Genomic DNA, 18,116 nt, shown 5'->3' on the forward strand with positions numbered 1-18,116 from the left:
CAAACAAATATTTCCCTGGAGCTTTCTGTGTGAGGTTCAATGACTTCCTAAGTGACACCACATTAGCAAAACAAAGTTGGAAATCCTTATATGCAAATCTGTTTGGTTTTCAAAGTCCCATAAACAAAATTCGCTGCCAATTTTCAAGTCTGAAAACAACAAATGCTTTGGATGAGTCTCACTGTATTAGCTTTTCCAAAGGGACCAAAGAAGTGCTTCATGGTTTTTGTTTTTCTCTTTGTTTTTAGAACAAAATGGGATTCAATAAGAATGATATTGTATGACTTCTGGAAACAGAAGCAGACCAAATGTGGAACACATCCAAATTGGGAAATAAAGTACTTAATTGGGCCCATTAATTTAAAAAAAATCTTGCAAATTAAATGTTATCCTGAAAACATCTTAACTACTTATTAGAACATCTTACAAATTTGGTGAGAAAAGGCCAAGTTTTATATTTCTGTTGTCTTCTAAATTTGTATAATGAAGATTTTTCAGGAAGAAAAAAATCATGTAATTAATAAAATACCCATGTGTACATATGGCCACTATTCCTTTGCTCGTTGGTGTTTTACCATTATGTACTAATAAAGACGTGTCATTAATGAAAGTATTTCTTTAATAATCCTGAATAATATGTATATCAATGTGACAATTAAGAGACCAAGCTTTGGTTGAAACTATCTGACTTGAGTCCTGACTGTCCCATTTATGCCCTTGAAAACTATTCTTGATCCCTGTAGTTTTCAAATTCTGCATCTTTAAAGTGAAGATGACAATATATGGATTTAAAATGTCAACAGTGGCCACATTGCTAAGCTGAACTATTGATATCATCATCATCACCACCACCACCACCACCATCATCATCATCATCACCAGCACCACCACCATCATACTCTTTACCTTTCTACTGCTACGTCCCTGTCATTGGGCCATTTCTTATCCCAGTGCCTTCTTTAGCAGAGTTCAGGGGTTTCAGGCAGAAACAAGGGCACAAAGGCATTCAATGCTGCAGTGACATTCCATCTTCTACTTTTTGCTATGAAAATTCAAATTCCAAGAAACCATTCATGCTTTTTTACTAACAAGCCTAAAACCACTAATTCATAATATGTCTTTTTTTTCCATACACAAAGCCAAATATCTCGTTTCATCTGATTATAAGCCAAAAAGCTGCTATCTGCACTATGCTGTATCACAAACAATAATAACCACAATTGTTAGCCACCCAGAAGAAAAAAAAATTACCTAGGGAAGACAAGTGGCAACCCTCAATGTAATGCGACATGAAGTGAAGCAAAGGAGTTCCCCATTCAACCTGAATGCCACCCTCTAGCTCGTACTGTAGTGACATTAGCTCTGTTCTAGAAGCAATCATGACTTACAAAAGTCATCTGTCTCATAGAACAAATGTATGGCTCGACTCCCTTGTACTTTGCTAGGTGTCACAGATACCAACTAAAGCTACAGATGACCTTATCTAGATCTTTCACAATGAGATAAACTATGTTTAGAATTAAAATCAGTGAGACAAGTCTTAAGTGTGATGCTAATGCTAGAGTGCTTTGCCCTCTGAGACAGGAGGCAGAGGCTACATTCAGATGGTAAAGCAATCTACAATAGTTCATAGCATGGAAATCAGAGGTGGCAGTGACGGCCCTGGCATTCCTTCCTCAAGAAAACACTCTCTTATATCATCCTAATGTAAGATTTCCCGTGTCTGAGTATCAACAGTTGTCTGAGCTCTACCTCCACCTTTCACCATCCCTGAAGACACTGTTGGGACAGGTGAGTCCACATCACAGCTCTGGGAGGTCTGGCCTGTAGTGCCTCCATTTTGTGTTTCTGGCTTGCTTGGTCATGGTTTCCATAGCAAGCAGGGTAATGGTGTTCTCAGGCACTGATGTAGCAGGTTGAACATTTGACCTTGCCAACCAGTAGTGGTAGATAAACCTGTTGTTAGAGAGGCAAAATTAACTGGAATTCCATCTTATGGAGAAGTTTGGGTTTTGGTAGGCCAAAGAAATCCCAAATTTGCTATAGAAGCATAAATAAAGACAGACAGACAGACAGACAGACAGACAGACACACACACACACACACACACACACACACACACACACACACACACACTCACACAATATCCCTATTGAAAAACAAGCTAAAAATATAAGCATCATGCACAAAGGTAACTGAACCCTAAAGAAGTATATACTCTCTGTTCTGTAAAACCACTGTTTTGTATATGGGCCAGTCAGATCTCTTGACATTTGGCCCTGTGTTATTCTACAGCAGGCTTTAGAAAGAAAACAGAATGAAAGATCTAGACATATTAATTCCAGTTCTATATAGAGGCTTTAAAATATCAATATTTTATAAAAGAATCAGAAGAAATTAACGTAAGGGTATGCCCAGATTCTAATGATAAATGTCCAAATGCTAAAAAGAAACAAAAGTAAGATATGAAAATAAATGACAATATTATTTTTTAAGTAGTGTTAGTTGGACCTAGGACATAGATGTTTTACCCAGCATTTGTGAAGCTCTGAGTTCAATGCCCAGGGCTACTGACAGTAAAGCAGAAAATAAACAAAATGAACTTTCTGCAGATTACTTCTGCAGATAGAAAGTACTATATGTAAGTAGAAAAAAGCTGCACTATCAGTCAATAAATCTGCTAAGTGCCAGGGTATTATTTTCTATCAGTCTCATACAGAAATGTGTTATTCCTCAAGTCATAAAGAGTTTCAAGGGATTGCTTTTAAAATTCAATCCCAGGTAGAGATTTGGAAGCTAGCTTTGATGGTACCCAGCTGTAACCCTGGGACTATGGAAGCTGAGGCAGGAGGCTAGGGGATTCAAGCCCCTCCTGGGATGCTTGTCTCCAAAGGGTAGGCACCACCACTACTGGAGCCCCAGGGACATGGACACAAACCAGCTTCCTAATGAAGACCCTACAACAGAAACACATCACCCTGCCTCTGGTAGCCCTCAGCATCTTCTGACTGAGATTATGTTGGCGCTAGGTGCTTTAAGATGGGGCTATTATGGAACTGTTTCATGACAGTGAAAGGCAATCTTTCAAAGGCACCGAGAGGCACGAGAGAGAAAAAGTTCTGCTTTTCTGCGTGCTGACCTTCACACACTTTTGTGCTGCCTTGCGTTCCAAGAGTTGTCTGCCTTTCAAGGTAAGACAAGAGAATAACCAGGTGTCTCCATGGAATGAAGACGATATGTTTAGCAGATCATGTTAGATCCATCGCCTGACACTTCGAAAGTCAAAAGACATTCATGCAAGTTAATAAAAGTAGATCCGATGACAACTGTACCAAAGGCACACTTCTCTGAATTAACTCAAACAGGTAGGCGGGAGTACTGCCACTTCAGTGAATAAGAGACTAAGACATGATATACAGTCCAAAAGGAGAAGAGACTATCCTAGGATCCTAGGTAATATCCAGTGATTTACTCCCCTAAGTCTAGAAAGGATCAATTTTTCTAAGCCACTGCTCCCATCTGATGAAAACCTCCAGGATTTCCTCAAAAGATTAACAGTGAAGAGCTGCAGGAGCATAAATCCCGGACACTTGGCTATAAAGAACTTGGAGTGAACAAGAAAGGCAAATGCCACAAAGCCACAGGTTCACTGGGGGTCATTCGGCAAAATGATGACACATCCTTCAAAAGGCTGGTATGAGAAGCATGTCAGGAGACCTGAGCTATTATCCCACTGGCAGGTCTCACTTCCCTCCAGTCACTCGGCCTCAGCCTCCGATGCCTAGATGGCTAATCTCAAAAGGCTGCTGTTTGTCACGGTAATAAGCAAAACTTCAGACCTCAGGGCCAGAAGTGAACATTGGAAATCTATAACCCATTGACAAATAACAGGTCCCACAATAGAATTCAGAAGCACAGGGATTTAATTTAAATATCATTGCCATTCTAAAATAAATTAATATGGACCGGTTTGATGTGTTTCCCTGGGGATTAAGCTTCTCCTGCCAATTGATAATATGTGCATAGCTCTGAAAACAAAAATCCCTTGGTTAAGAAATGTACCTGACTTCATAATTTAATGTCAGTTCATGAGTAAGCCTTATATGTCCCTAAGACTGACTGTTTGAGGCACTCAATGTTAAAAATCAAGCTGTTCCTGAGTAACAATACATAATGCCTCTGGAAAACATAAACAGGGATTTTAAAAATTGGTTTGTTTTGTTGTTTCATAAAAAAACATAAGCAAAGCAAAACGTCTGTCCTGCCATTGGCACAAGTTCACAAACCTTTCCTCACTAAGTAGCAAAGCGTGAACAGCTAGTCTATGAAGCTGGCTCAGAATTAGCTGATAGCAGAACCTTCCTATGAATAATAAAAGATGTAGCTCTGAGCTAACCCCAAGAAGCCTCCACTAAGCACCCTTTGAATCCATCTCTAATCCAATTACCTGAAGAGTTTTTTTTTTTTTTAAATCAAGATTTGGGAAAGCTGAAAAAAATTTTTTTTCTGTAAAACCAAACTATTGGCAGGTAGATGACGATGGATATATGACAGATGGATAGATAAATGGAAAAACAGAAAGACATGCAGACAAATGATACATTTTTCTTCCTTCATTTAAAACATCACTGTCATATGTTATTTTGAATACATCTTTAATCTTTAAATTAGAAATGTAGCTGATAAAATCATACTGCCATATAATAAAACAACTATGTGCCGTGGTTTGGTACGATATACTGAGCTAGGTTAGCCTGAAGTTCTGGGAATAAGCAGCTCACTCATTCTAAGCTCATGCAGCTGAGGCAAAGAGTCTGTTGGAGAATGTTTAGTATGATTCAAGCCAGAAAAGGCTGATTTGTTAGTGGCATCATAGTGTATAATATTTCCAGGTCTACTCTTGGGCCCCACTCAACTTTACTGAACCAAATTAAAGGCAATAGAAAATTGAAGGCCACACACAGGGAATGACCAACTCACTAATATTCAGATTTAAGAAATGCTTTCTTAGCCATTCTTACCAGGCTCAGATGAAATCTCAAAATAGTTTTAATTTGCATTACCCCAAACATGAAGTCTCAGGCCCAGCTGAGAAGCCATTGGCAACTGATGGTCTCTAGATCAGTTTTCTTCAGGGATGGGGCTCCTGGTAGGCTGTACGCACTCCAGCAGATGGTCTGATACCCATGCACATACAGGCAGCTCTAAGTGACCTCCATGAGGTTAGCTCCTTTTGTTCTTTTTAAGAGATTATCAGTAGCTGGGAAGGGAAAGTGGTTGGAGAAACAGGAAAGATACTGGAGGAGACAGACTGGGAAGTGAACTTGATCAAAATGTATTATAAGAATGTATGAAATTCCCGACTATTTTTAAAACCAGAGATAAAGGATGATTGTGGCCAGGTTCCAAAGTATAAAGGATCGGTCTTATATGCCCTTTACTAAAAGAGAAAATACTCACTTATACCTTGAGCTCCTCCCTCCTCTGACCTCTCTCTGTCTTCCTGTCTGGCATAGACATTGTCCATCCTTTTCTGAGTCCCTTCCACAGGCTCAGTTCCTGCCTTGCCTCTCTAAGCAGGCCAACCTTCATCACTGACCTTTGTCCGTCTAAATCACTTTGTGACCTTGAAAAGACTGTTCTACTCCTTCATCCTCACGGAGCAATTGTGCCCTCAATGTTTTAAAGTAAAACTGGCAAGAGGGTTCATTGGATAAAGACACTTGCTACGACACCTAGGGACTTCAGTTTAATCCCCAGGATGCATGTAGCGGAAGGAGACACCTGTCTCTCACAAGTTGCCTTCTAACCTCCACATGCATGCAGTGGCACACACATAAACACTCATGCATGCAAAGGTAAATAAACAAAAAAAAGTAGTCTTAAACTTTAAAGTAATAGACACTTCATTTTTCAAGGAATGAAGCAGACATTTAGTTGCCCATATGCAAGGTGTGGTTTTTTTCCCCCCATCGCTTGCTTCTTTTCCATGGGTCAACCATAGCAAGGAGGAAAGTAAGTTTCCTTCCTCCCACTGTGGGACCTACATCCATCCACACAGCTTCCTATATCTACAGAGAGCAAAGCTGAGAAAGAGGGAGTCCTGCTTCTGTTCATGGAGAATGCAGCAAGATATGCTTAATTGTTCCCACAAATCCGGATTGTACCCCTCTCCCTCCCTCCCTTAGCCCTCAAAAAGTGGATCCCTCCTCCCCTAACATCTGACCTCAGCCTATCAAGTCTCATGTGGACTTCCTGTGTCTTCTTCCTCTGTGGCCTGGTAAGGCTGCCCCACCAGGGGGAAGCGATCAGTGTGGGGGAGGGGGCAGAGTCCATGTTAAATGTAGTTCCTAAGGCCCATATTGTGAGACCCACAAGGAGACTGTGCTGCTTATCTATTACATCTGAGCAGAGGGTCTAGGTCCACATCATACATGGGCCTTGGTTGGTGCATCAGTCTCTGTATTGTAGTGTGGTTATCCTGCATTATGTGGCTAATATCCACTTATGAGTGAGTATATACCATGCATGTCTTTCTGGGTCTGGGTTGTGTCACTCAGAATGATCTTTTCTAAACCCATCCATTTGCCTGCATAAATTTAAATGTAAAAAAGACTAAACTCTGACTTCTGTTATAATACTTATTTTAGATTTATTTTATGTGCATGAATGCTTCACTTGCATGTATTTCTGTGTACCATGTGCATGCTGAAGCTGAAGCTGTGGACAGTTGTGAGTCACCATGGGATGCTTGGAATTGAACATGATTCCTTTGTAAGAAGAACAAATGTTCTTTACCACTAAACCATATTAGGCTGTCTATGTATGCCTGTGAGACAATCCTTGTATCCCTCTCTGGTTCTTTCTATCTTAAGTTTTAAAAAAGACTTCCTAATGTATGTACATGAATATAGAATTTCTGGCTGGGTATATATGCCTCATCACAGACAAATAATCCCTGCCAATGATGTGCATGTTCATGTGATCTTCCATCCTGAATTAGGTTATAATAGTATTTGTTGTCATGGTTACTCTTTTATAGGTCTCATATACTTGATGTGTAAGGGTGAAATCACTATGTGTTTTATACAATCAACTCTATGTCTGGAATATTATTACAAAACTTAAGCTCAAGAGGCACCATAGTTTTAAAGTGGCAAATTAAAATTACACTTACTGTCATCTCTTCTCTCTGGAAAGCACACAGAAGGGTGTGCTTAAGACAAAGCTGACGTAGTTGTTGATGTAGTTGTTGAGTATTCTTAGTCACTGAGATGCAATGTGAATGGTGGCATCACAGGCATGAAGAAACCTTCTGGTGGTTCTGATAAGGTGCACATCAGAATTTGATAAGCACCCATTGTGGACTCCCTGTGCAAAGGAATGTCCCGGTCACCCGCTGAGCAATGATTCACTCAGCCCTCCTGCACAGACTGACTCCCTGCATCCTTCTCAGATTCACAGATTGAATCCCTAAACCCCAATCTGACTGTATTTGGAGATAAATGTGGGGACCTAAAGCCACAGAAATGACTTTTTATATAAAGGAGGAACAAGATTCCATACGTGGTTTCCCTACCATATGAATACACAATTTGGGGTTGGCTGTTTACAAGCCAGGAAGACAGCCAGGAAGTAAATTGGCTGGCTAGAGTGAAAATTAGGTTTAAAATTATACCATGATGGTGGAGCCCTGGTAAAACAGGATGAGTTCCCTCAGGAGATGAGATGGTATAACGCTTATGTACACTCATCTGACTATACAAGGATGCAGTCAGAAGCCTGCCATGTATGAACCTCTTCTAGAAGCTCAGCCATCTATAAACTACTACAAGGACCCTAATCTGGGGTCTCAAGCTTCCAGAATGTAAGGAAGAAACCAAATTATGTCATCTAAATCATTCTACCTGTTGTGTTTTGTGTAGTAGCCTGAGCAGATTAAGATTCCCATGAATAAATCATGCATATAAACCAACACTTTGGAAAATTAGGATACCTATTTTTTCCCAAGCAGCCTAAAGTCCTTAGTTTTCCTTATAGTAACCTTTCTGATTTGAATGCTTCTTCTTCACAGACATTCTGTCTACCGGGGCTTGAAAAAGGGCTCAGTGTTTAAGAGCAGATACTGCTCTTGCAGGTGGCCTGGGTGTAGCTGCTTGTAGCCACATTTGGTGTCTCACAACTGATTTGAAGGCCAGATCCAGGTGAATTTAACACCTCTGGCCTCTACCAGCACCAGCATTCACATGCACATACCGACACACAGATACACGATTAAAAATAATAAAGATCTGATAAAAGTTCTATCTACTCTTCAAATTTTGATCTCGTATCATGCTTACAGGGGGCTTTTCTGTAAGTTTTTTACACAGGGTCTCTCTGTGTATCTCCATATCCTAAAACTAACTATATGGAAGAGACTGGCCTTGAACCCATAGATTGGCATGCCTCTGCCCCCTGAGGGCTGGCATCGAAGGTGTGTACCACCATGACCAACTTACAGGAAGTATTCCTAAATCTACTATTCTGCCCAGATGAGATACACAGAGAGAGAGAGAGAGAGAGAGAGAGAGAGAGAGAGAGAGAGAGAGAGAGAAAGGGGGGGGTGAGCAGGGGAGTAGGTCTGCTTTTGATCCAAATCTTATATTGCTGGCTTAATTAAGATGATTTGTCCATGACTTTCATCTAGCCTTATTAATGTCAATATCTAATATGCCACATAGTATATATCAAATCAATGAAAGTAACTGTCCACTAAGTGGCTTTTCTTGTGTTTTGGAGGCAGGTTTTTTCTGTGTAGCCTTGGCTGTCCTGGACTCACTTTGTAGAGGAGGCTGCCCTCGAACTCACAGACCTTTGCCTGCCTCTACCTCCGCCTCCTGAGTGCAGGGGTTACAAGTATGGACCACCGTGCCTGGCCTAAATGCAGTTTTATTTGACTTTTGCAGATATTCACTGAGGCCTTTTACTTATCCAGAATAAGCTCCTACATTGTGTTCCTCCTCCAATCTGAGGCAGTCCTCAAGAATCCATCTCCCAAATCTCTGCCCATTAGTGCCCTTTGCTCCTAGGTGGGCCCATGTTTCATGCTGTGTGTATATGCAAGCTTCATGCATTCATTGAAAGTCTAGGGACCCTAGATGAAAATATGCACTACATGTCTTCCTTTGTTCGATTTAACTCACTTAATAAGGCAGTCATGGGCTTCCTGCAGAAGACATAATTTTGTTCTTTATGTACCCACCATAGGAATCAGTATAAAGCTTAACAAGAAAATGAAAAGTAAACTGACCATATTGCCAAGCTATATTACTCCAGTATATTTACCTATGTAATATTTATACACAATATTCTAAGGCATAAAGAAAAACAAAATGCTTACCTCTAAAAATTTAACGTTTCCTTTTATGTTTTAAAGTATACATATGCCCTCATCAAACATCAGAAAGTTGAAGGCCTCTGCACTCATACACAAGACGCAAGAATATTCTGTGAACCTGCTCTTATTACACTTCCATAGCTAATCGCATTTATAGAATATTTAACTTTGAATCATTTATTTGTATTTGACTACATAATCAAAGAGAAGAGTATTAAAAACCAAGAGTAATTTCATGTAGCCGATCACAGACTAGAGGTCATTTCAATATATCTAGATGGCTAATGATTGAAAATCTAATATGTTCATAAAGTGACTCTGAGTAAAACGTCAACTTGGTTGAGAAAGTCTCTCTGTGCTACATAAAAGTGGTCTGTCTGTGTCAGGACAATACCTGCAGGACAACAGGGCCTAAGTTACATCACTTCTGGCATGCTGTAACCACCTCATGCAGGAGGCTCTTGATGATACATAAACAAATAGAAATTTGAATACACGAACTATCCAAAAGATTTAGTTACATAGAAAGGAAGGAAGCAGATTGGCAGTTTGCGACAAAGTTCACTTGCTTCTGATGAAACCATATGCATCCCATCGTGGAAAGTGGTTTCTTAATATAGCTGTTAATCTGCAACTGGGTAATTCACAAAGAGCTAGTTAGATGTTTAATAGACAGTGTTGATTCTCTTTCACAAATCCTTGGCAAGTCTTAGGTAGATATAAATGTTGGCAATGAGATATTTAGAGCTCAGCAGTTTTAAGACATGCTTCTATGTCAATGGAATTTAGTCCCAAATCGTAGACTTAAAACTGCGACTTTTAATCATTGCAACAACCAATACCTACAAACAACACCTTGTGAAAAGAAGGATTGTTATTTATGAGTGGGATTGGACTGTATACTTACCAAGTATATACTGTGTTCTTAAAAAAATAATGCTTTAACTCTAAAGTACATTTGCTTATGGTAAATAATTTGACACTTATAAGATGAGATATCTTTGCAGTTAACCATTTCTTGTTTTTTGCTACTTAGAAGGGAAGATTTGTAAGACGATTGACAGTTTTCACTCACATAACAGGGATTGTACAAGTGAAAGCTAAGGAACTTAAGGTTCACGCACTTTATGATAAGTTGCTTCTATATATACTCCTGACAATATTGAACACCATGTTATTTTCCTCCCACAGGAACTGTCTTCTGCAACCCTCAAAGCATCATGAACAAGACCAGCATGTTTGGTTGTCTTCTGCCAAAATACCTGCCATGCAGTATGTAGATAAGTCTGAAATTAATTGCCATGTGTTATAAGGCTTCTCCTTGTAGGTTTCACACTGTTCATCCAGTCATGACTGATCCATGAATATCAATGTCACTGTTCACTGCCAACATACAGCAGTACATCCCTGAGCCTTTAATTATTACACCAGTCCTTCCTTTGATCTTGTAGGGGTCGTGAGTCACTTCAGAGGCTTTCTTTTTATTCCACTGCTGTGTTATAGTAACATTTTGTAAAGCAGAACTCATGTGATTGTTTAGTTCTTTTGAGCTCTAGGAGGTATCTCAAGAATGGGTTTTAGACATAAGATTCTTCAGAGAACTATGACATTAAAGAAAAGCATTGATGCGCCCTCTAATTACACTGGTTATATGCTTTTAGGAGAAATAATAATGTCAAGTAGTTTGGACAGTATGCACTCAATCAGTCAGCTATGCTGTCTGAAATTACCAAGGACTTGCTACCTTGAGAATGTTCCTGCTTTTCTATCTTGTACTTTCTATATGCGGACCAATGGCATCTCCATGTTTGGAGCAGCCACTACTGGCGGTTACAATCATGTGAGGGAAGAGTCAGAGTCTTAGATGGAAAATAAAGACAGTGGAAAAAAGATGGCTTTACCACAGGGTATGAGTATTCTCATTTATATTCAGAATATAAAATTTTTTACAACTGTTGACCCAAAAGCACATCTTTTCAGAAGGGAATTTTGCTAAATACCAAGTGTGATTGCAACTGCGCAATATCATGCCTTATGTCTTTGCGCAAAGTTTAATGAATGAAACTTTAAGCCCCTTTAGAAACACGAACATTATAATGAGCAGGAAATGTTATCCACACTTGAAGCTTCCTGAAGACCTTTAAAATATTTCATCTTAGAAGATTTTTAAAAGAGCAACAGAAGACTCACTGGTGTTACTCCTGTGACTTTATACGTTCAGAGATAGTTTGATAATTAAAGAACATCCCAATATTTTGAGGTTTCAGATGTCAAAGATAAGTTTCCTCATTTTTCTTTTATGAATAATTAGGATGCTTTACTCAAGCACAAACAATAGCAGTGAAAAGAACAAAGCAGCCTTCTAAAAGATGAGAAGTGAGCTGGTACTTCAGTTGCCCGCATCTGCATTTGCTGAGTGACAGACATCAGGACCTCACTTTAAACATAATAGAAGATCTTACTTTTAGGTATACAAGGCATGTTCTGTATTCCAGTGTTCGATCAGTTAGATGCTTCTGATGGATCCTTTTTGAGAACCTTATTTAACAGTTAATTTCTCTCTTGTCCTCAAGCACACAAAATAAAGACTGTCTAGTAGCTGCTCCACATTTACTTTCCACTCAGTGGAAACATTTCAGAGATGTCATTTTTATCATCACATCACAGCTACACTATTGAGAAATGAAATAAAAACAAGAGAAAAAAAGCATAGAGGCTGGAGAGATGACTCAGGAGTTCAGTGCCTACTGGTCTTTAAGAGGACCCAAGATCAGTTCCAAGAAACCATATGAAGCTTAAAACCATCTGTAACTACTGTTCTTGGGGATCCAAGACACTCTTCTGGCTTTCGTGGGCATTGTACACATATGATGCACAGAAATGCATGCAACAAAAACACTCATAACATATAAAATAATAAAATATTTTAAAAGAATGTAGGGAGATCCAAGATGGCGGCAAGCAGCGTGGACCATGATCAAAAGCTCCAGTAAACTATTCAGGGAATCACATGGAATTCTGTACCAGGACACCAAGCTCCCCACCCTACTACAGCGGGAGTACTCCACAGATCGAAAGGACCAAAATACAGAAAACCTGCATACCAATGCACACGGGAGGAGCGCGGCAGAAGCGGCGGCTGAGGGTTGTAGCTGGGAACCCTCCTGCAGAGGCGACTAGCATGGTAACCAGTAGGAATTGTTGTGGGAGAGGGGCCTCTGTGCAAGATTTGGGCCCCGCAACACTAGCTGAACTCAGTGCATGGTTCAGCTCCTGAGACCCTAGCTGAGCTCGGTGCATGGTTTGGGCCAGAGACTCTAGCTGAGCTCGGCATGCAGTTTCGGTCCTGAGACTTTGGCTGGATTCGGTGTACAGTCCGGTGCCCAGAGTCCCTTGCTGAATTCAGCATGCAGTTTGGGTGCAGAGTCCCTAGCTGAGCTCAGCACTTGTTTTGGGCCCCGAAACTCTACCTGACTTCGGCATGCAGTTTGGGCCCAGAATCCCTGTATGAACTTGGGGGCAATTTGGGTCCAGAGAACCTAGCTGAACTTCTCAGGCGGTTTGGGCCCAGAGAACCTAGCTGAGCTTGGCGCTCAGTCCCGGCCCTGAGACTTTGGCTGGACTTGGTGCCCGGATTGGGCTCAGAATCCCTAACTGAATTTGGTGTGCGGTTTGAGCCCAGAGTCCCTGGCTGAGCTTGGCGGGCAGTTTGGGGCCAGAGACTCTAGCTGAGTTTGACATGTGGTCTGGGCCCTGAGACTCTGGCTAAACTCGTCGAGCTCAGTGTGCAGTTTGGGCCCGAGACTCTGGTTGGACTCAGCGCTAACTGAGTGGATTAGGCCCAGAGACCCATTTGGGTCCAGAGACACAAACTGGACTCAGTATGTGTGCAGTTTGGGCTGTGTGACACTAACCTGTACTCTGCGAGCAGTCTTGGTCCCAAAACGCTACCGGGAACCACAGACCAGTGGAGCATCTAAGCTCCAGGACTAAGAAAATCTAGGTGAAACAGGGAGTAGAGTGGCCATCAGACCCCCTCCACCCAACCTGCTTCAGTCCCTAGAGAGCTCCAGTGCTACAAGGGGACCCAGAAGGCTGTGGACACTTTGGCCTGACCCAACGCACATTCAGAGACCCAGGACAATTACAGGACCCACAGTACAGGGGAGCTGGGGATCACTGGCTATGAGAGACCCAAACAGCAGGGCTAGCCTCCTGCCATCCAGACCAATGAAGCATCGGAGTTTCTGGCCTAGGAAAATCGGGAGAAAATGGGTGAATCTATCCCCAGACTCCCTCCACCCAACTCCGGAAGCTACCTTCCAAAAACAGAGATGGCAAGATGACTAAAGGACATCATAAAATCATACACAAAACAAACAAACAAACAAAACAATATGATGTCTCCAGAGCCCAGCTATCCCAAAAGAAAAGAATGTAAATATCTTACTGTACATGGAATGCTCCATTTCTATTAATTTTCTTCTTATTCAGTGAATCAACAACTACTTTTATGCATCATATTTTAATCACTAAACCAGGAATTGTACCAAGTGATGGAAAAATTTATGATTCTCAGCTGAACTAAAAGACATGGTATAACATATTGAAAAGAAAGGATAAGAAACAAAAACCAACAACAACAAAACAAACAAACACTGATCTATAAAAGGTCAGACAGTAACAGATCATATGAGGAGGGAAATAATAATGACCATACTGAATAGAGACTTCTAAGATGGAAGAAAATACTAAACACCAAATGTGAAAAGATGGATGTAGTGAGAATTTTGGTTTCTTTAAAAACCTAGTTATGTTAAATGAATATGTTTTTGTTTTAATCCCAGGTGTGGGTTATGGGCGTGCTTCAGATTACCCACAGCTAATACCTATGGTTTCTCTCATGCTCTAGGAAGAACATAATTTTTTCCAGCTTCAGGTAGTTTCTGTTTGTAATTCTAGGGACTTTTAAGGGGGTATAAATGCAACAGCCCCTAGAGGGCCTGTGGCAGCTACTGCTCCTCCCTCCCTCTGCTGCTGTCCCTCTGCTGCTGGTTCCTGCTGATGCTGGTGTTGCTGGTTCTTGCTTCTGCTTGTAACCACTGCTGCTTTTGCTGTTGTTGGGTGGTTGGGTTGCTGGTGTCTTATATTCTGACAACAAAGATTAGACTTGCCCCAAGTAACACCCTAATCTTCAGAAAGTAGTCTCAAGAGGTCTATACCTCCTCTCTCCTCTAACCTTCTTTCTCACCTAACTAGTGTTGGGGTTTGGAAAAGACTGGGGTAGAGAAGGGGAGTAGCTATCGGAACCCAGTAAAGCAGCCAAAGGGCCAAGCTACAGATCAACACCCAGAAGCCTGGTGGCTCTTTCAAGGCAGGTAGTATTTTGAATATGGCATTCACTTGTGGCTTACCTAAAAAAATCAGTAAATAACTTGAAGGCAGTTCAGTTCTGTATCTCAAAGACATTCTCACCAATGATAGGATTGTATAAACCCAGGAAAATAATTTAGTATGTGTGAAGAAGCTCACTTGATATTTTACACAAACAAAACTATGAAGTACATACAGGAAAAGATTTTAAAAAATTTCCAGAAAAGAAAAGTCAAGAAAACTTTTGGTCCCTTCCTTTTCCTTTTTTGGGAATGGTGCTTAGAGTCGCTCAAAATGGACCAGCATTTGACATACCATTGTAGGCTCTCCTACAATACAGCCTCTAAAAAAGCTAGGCTGTCTCGAAACCCCAGCAACAGAATTGTTTACCTGTTCACCAAGAAGGTTGGGAAAGCACCCCAATAAGCATTTTCTGTGTGCCCAGTTAGACTGTGAGGAGTTCGGGCTGTGAGGCCTAAAGTCTAATGAGATTGTCCAAGACAAAGAAGCACTTCAGCAGGGCCTACTGTGGCTCTATGTGTGCCAAGTATGTCTGCGACAGGATCAAGCGGGCTTTCCTTATTGAAGAGCAGAAAATAGTTGTGAAAGTGTTGAAGGCACAAGCACAGTGTCATAAAACAAAAATATGAAGCTTTTTTAAGTAATAAAAGTCAAGGCTTTGTCTATGAAACAAAAAGAAAAATTTTAAGTCAAATATCAGTTTATAAATTCAATGCTTATGTCTTCAAAGCCCATCTAATTATTACACTGTTAGTGGCCCTCAGTGATGTGTGTCTTGTTCAAACACTGAGGAACATTTTAATAGGTCTTGGATAAGTCAGCATGAAAGAGTGAAGCTGAATAAATTAAAAGCATGTGTCTAGGAAACCAACGCCTAGGAAGAATAAACATTTATGTGCTTTTAACTATGTTGCAGTAATTTGATAATATTATGGAGAGAGTTTTAATTAGTCTATTTCTGAGTGTAACTCCCCAATTAGGAATAATATTCCCAGCATGACATACTCTTTATTATTTTGATGATCTAATTCTGTAACAGGTATTCTGTAACTAATTGGATAGGTCTTCACAGTACAAAAATAATAAGTAAATTTTAGGAAGGCTATAATACAGTTGTGTCACTTTATGTTGTACTTTATTTAGTGAAATCACATTATTAAGCCTATAGCTTAAATAAGAATAATAACAAAATTATAGAGAATCTCAAGGAAATTATAAATAGCATCAGGTTGAATCTCACTATACACAATCATAGCCTTCAGAACAGGGGTTTAGACATGACTGTAAATATTTAGAAAACAAGAAATGTATTAGAGTGCCTAGTAGATGAAATTTATGTTTATTGAAATTCATGAAAAAATTAACATGTATGTTTAAATACCTGAGCACTCACAAAATTCTTCTATATATTTTCATTAGCACTTTTTAGTTGATGCTGATATTTAGATTATGGTAACTTTGGTTACAGACTTTAATTAGATAATATGTAATAGCAGTTCTCATCTGAGTGAAATCTTTGCCTACAATTACATCCATTTTGCTCTTGCTAATTTTCATGAAAAGTGGAATTTATGAGTGTAATTTTCTGGAATCAACATTTATTATTAATATATATTTCTCAAATGAATGAACAATAACCATACACACACAATCATGATCTAAAAGTCAAAATAATTCACTGACAATATAATTTTATTTAAAAACTCACGCATCAGATGAACATTAAAATATAAGCACTGGCAGCTCCTGTAGAATAAGGCACTGCAGGGGCCATCAATGTCAAAAGAAGCACCTGACTGCTAGTGAGCTGCAACTACATCTTATATAACCAGATGCTAAGAAATTTCATCTTGAAGTAACACCCAAATGCAGTACATGTAATGATAATAATAATAATAATAATAATAATAATAATAATAATAATAATAATAAAAACACATGGACCAATGAATCAATGCATCTATAGTCAAGTGGTCTTCAGCAAAGAGATCAAAAACATACATAAGAGACAAGACAGTCCCTTCAGTGAGCAGAGTCAAGACTATTGTATATACACATGCAGAAGAAAGAAACTAGGCCCTGACTTCATCATATTAAAAAGTCAACTTAAAATGGGGCCAAAACCTAAATGTAAAACCTAAAACAATGACTTTACTAGAAGAAAACACTTCCTGACAATGGTATAGACAGTAAACTTTTCTACTAGATACACAAATGGGAATCACATTACCAAGCTCTGAACAGCAGGTCAAGTTTTTGGTAGGAAAGAATGATCTCTAGAATAGGAGCAAATTCGGGAAAAGTACTCATTGCATAAAATATAAACATATAGAATACATTAAAAACACTAAGGGGACTGGAGAGATGGCTCAGAGGTTAAGAGCACTGGCTGCTCTTCCAAAGGTCCTGAGTTCAGTTTCCAGCATCAACATGATGGTTCACAACCATCTATAATGAGATCTAGTGACCTCTTCTGGCCTGCAGGCATTACATGCAGGCACACCACTCTATACATAATAAATAAATAAATAAATAAATAAATAAATAAATAAATCTTAACAACAATAAAACACTGACTTCAAGAGCAAAAATAAAAGCCTAAATAGCCTGTCTTAGTTACTCTTCTTGTTATAGCAAAATATTATGACCAAGACAATTTACAAAACAACATATTTACAGTTTCAAGGGGTGAGAGGAAGGCATGGTGGTGGGAAGAGCTAAGAGTTCATATCTTGACCCACAAACAGAAAGCAGATATTAAAACAGGCCAATGATCTGCATAGATATTTCTCAAAAGAAAAACTCTCCTTGTGGGTCCCATAATTTGGTGAGTAGGGTATACTTCTGACATGGACTCTGCCCCCTTCACCACCCACACACATTGATCACTTCCCCCTGGCAGGATGGCCTTGGCACGCCACAGAGGAAGAGGATACAGGCAGCCCAGATGAGACTTGATAGGCTGGGATCCCCATTCTGAGCAGTAGGGGAGGAAGGTAGAGGGTAGGATCAGGAGGTGACTAGGGAGGGGACTCTATTCAGGATGTAAAGTGAACAAATTAAAAATGAAAATTTTTTATAAAGTCATTAGCAACAAGAACAAAAAGGGAAACATATTATTGGCCAATTAGCTTATAAAAATGCACCAGTCATAAGAAACTCAAGTTAAAACTACAATGAACATTCAAATCACACTGAGTAAAATGGATATATCAAGAGTATAATAAATAACAAATGGTGATTTAAAAATGTTGAGAAAGAAGAATGCTTTCACATTCTTGGTCTGAGACTAAATGAGGATAACCATTCAGAAAACTAAGTATGGAGGTGCTTCAGAGTAGCA

The 18,116-nt window shown here is 39.7% G+C and overlaps 1 protein-coding gene, 1 long non-coding RNA gene and 1 pseudogene across 6 annotated transcripts in view; 2 read left to right on the forward strand and 1 right to left on the reverse strand.

Moving 5' to 3' along the window:
* The window catches only part of LOC311581357, an 18,288-nt gene extending 7,053 nt beyond the window's left edge, over positions 1-11,235 (forward strand). The window contains exon 3 of the long non-coding RNA XR_014773753.1: positions 10,571-11,235. This is a non-coding gene — a long non-coding RNA (uncharacterized lncRNA). The remainder of the gene's footprint in view (positions 1-10,570) is intronic.
* The window catches only part of KCNQ5 (potassium voltage-gated channel subfamily Q member 5), a 532,656-nt gene that overhangs the window by 488,507 nt on the left and 26,033 nt on the right, over positions 1-18,116 (reverse strand). The window lies entirely within an intron of this gene.
* On the forward strand, positions 13,307-16,504 carry LOC311581354 (large ribosomal subunit protein eL34-like; annotated as a pseudogene). Its single transcript has one exon. The product of its transcript is annotated as a large ribosomal subunit protein eL34-like (transcript).

Source organism: Acomys minous (genome assembly GCF_964271855.1).
Source record: "Acomys minous genome assembly, chromosome: 13".
Classification (NCBI taxonomy): Eukaryota; Metazoa; Chordata; class Mammalia; order Rodentia; family Muridae; genus Acomys; species Acomys minous.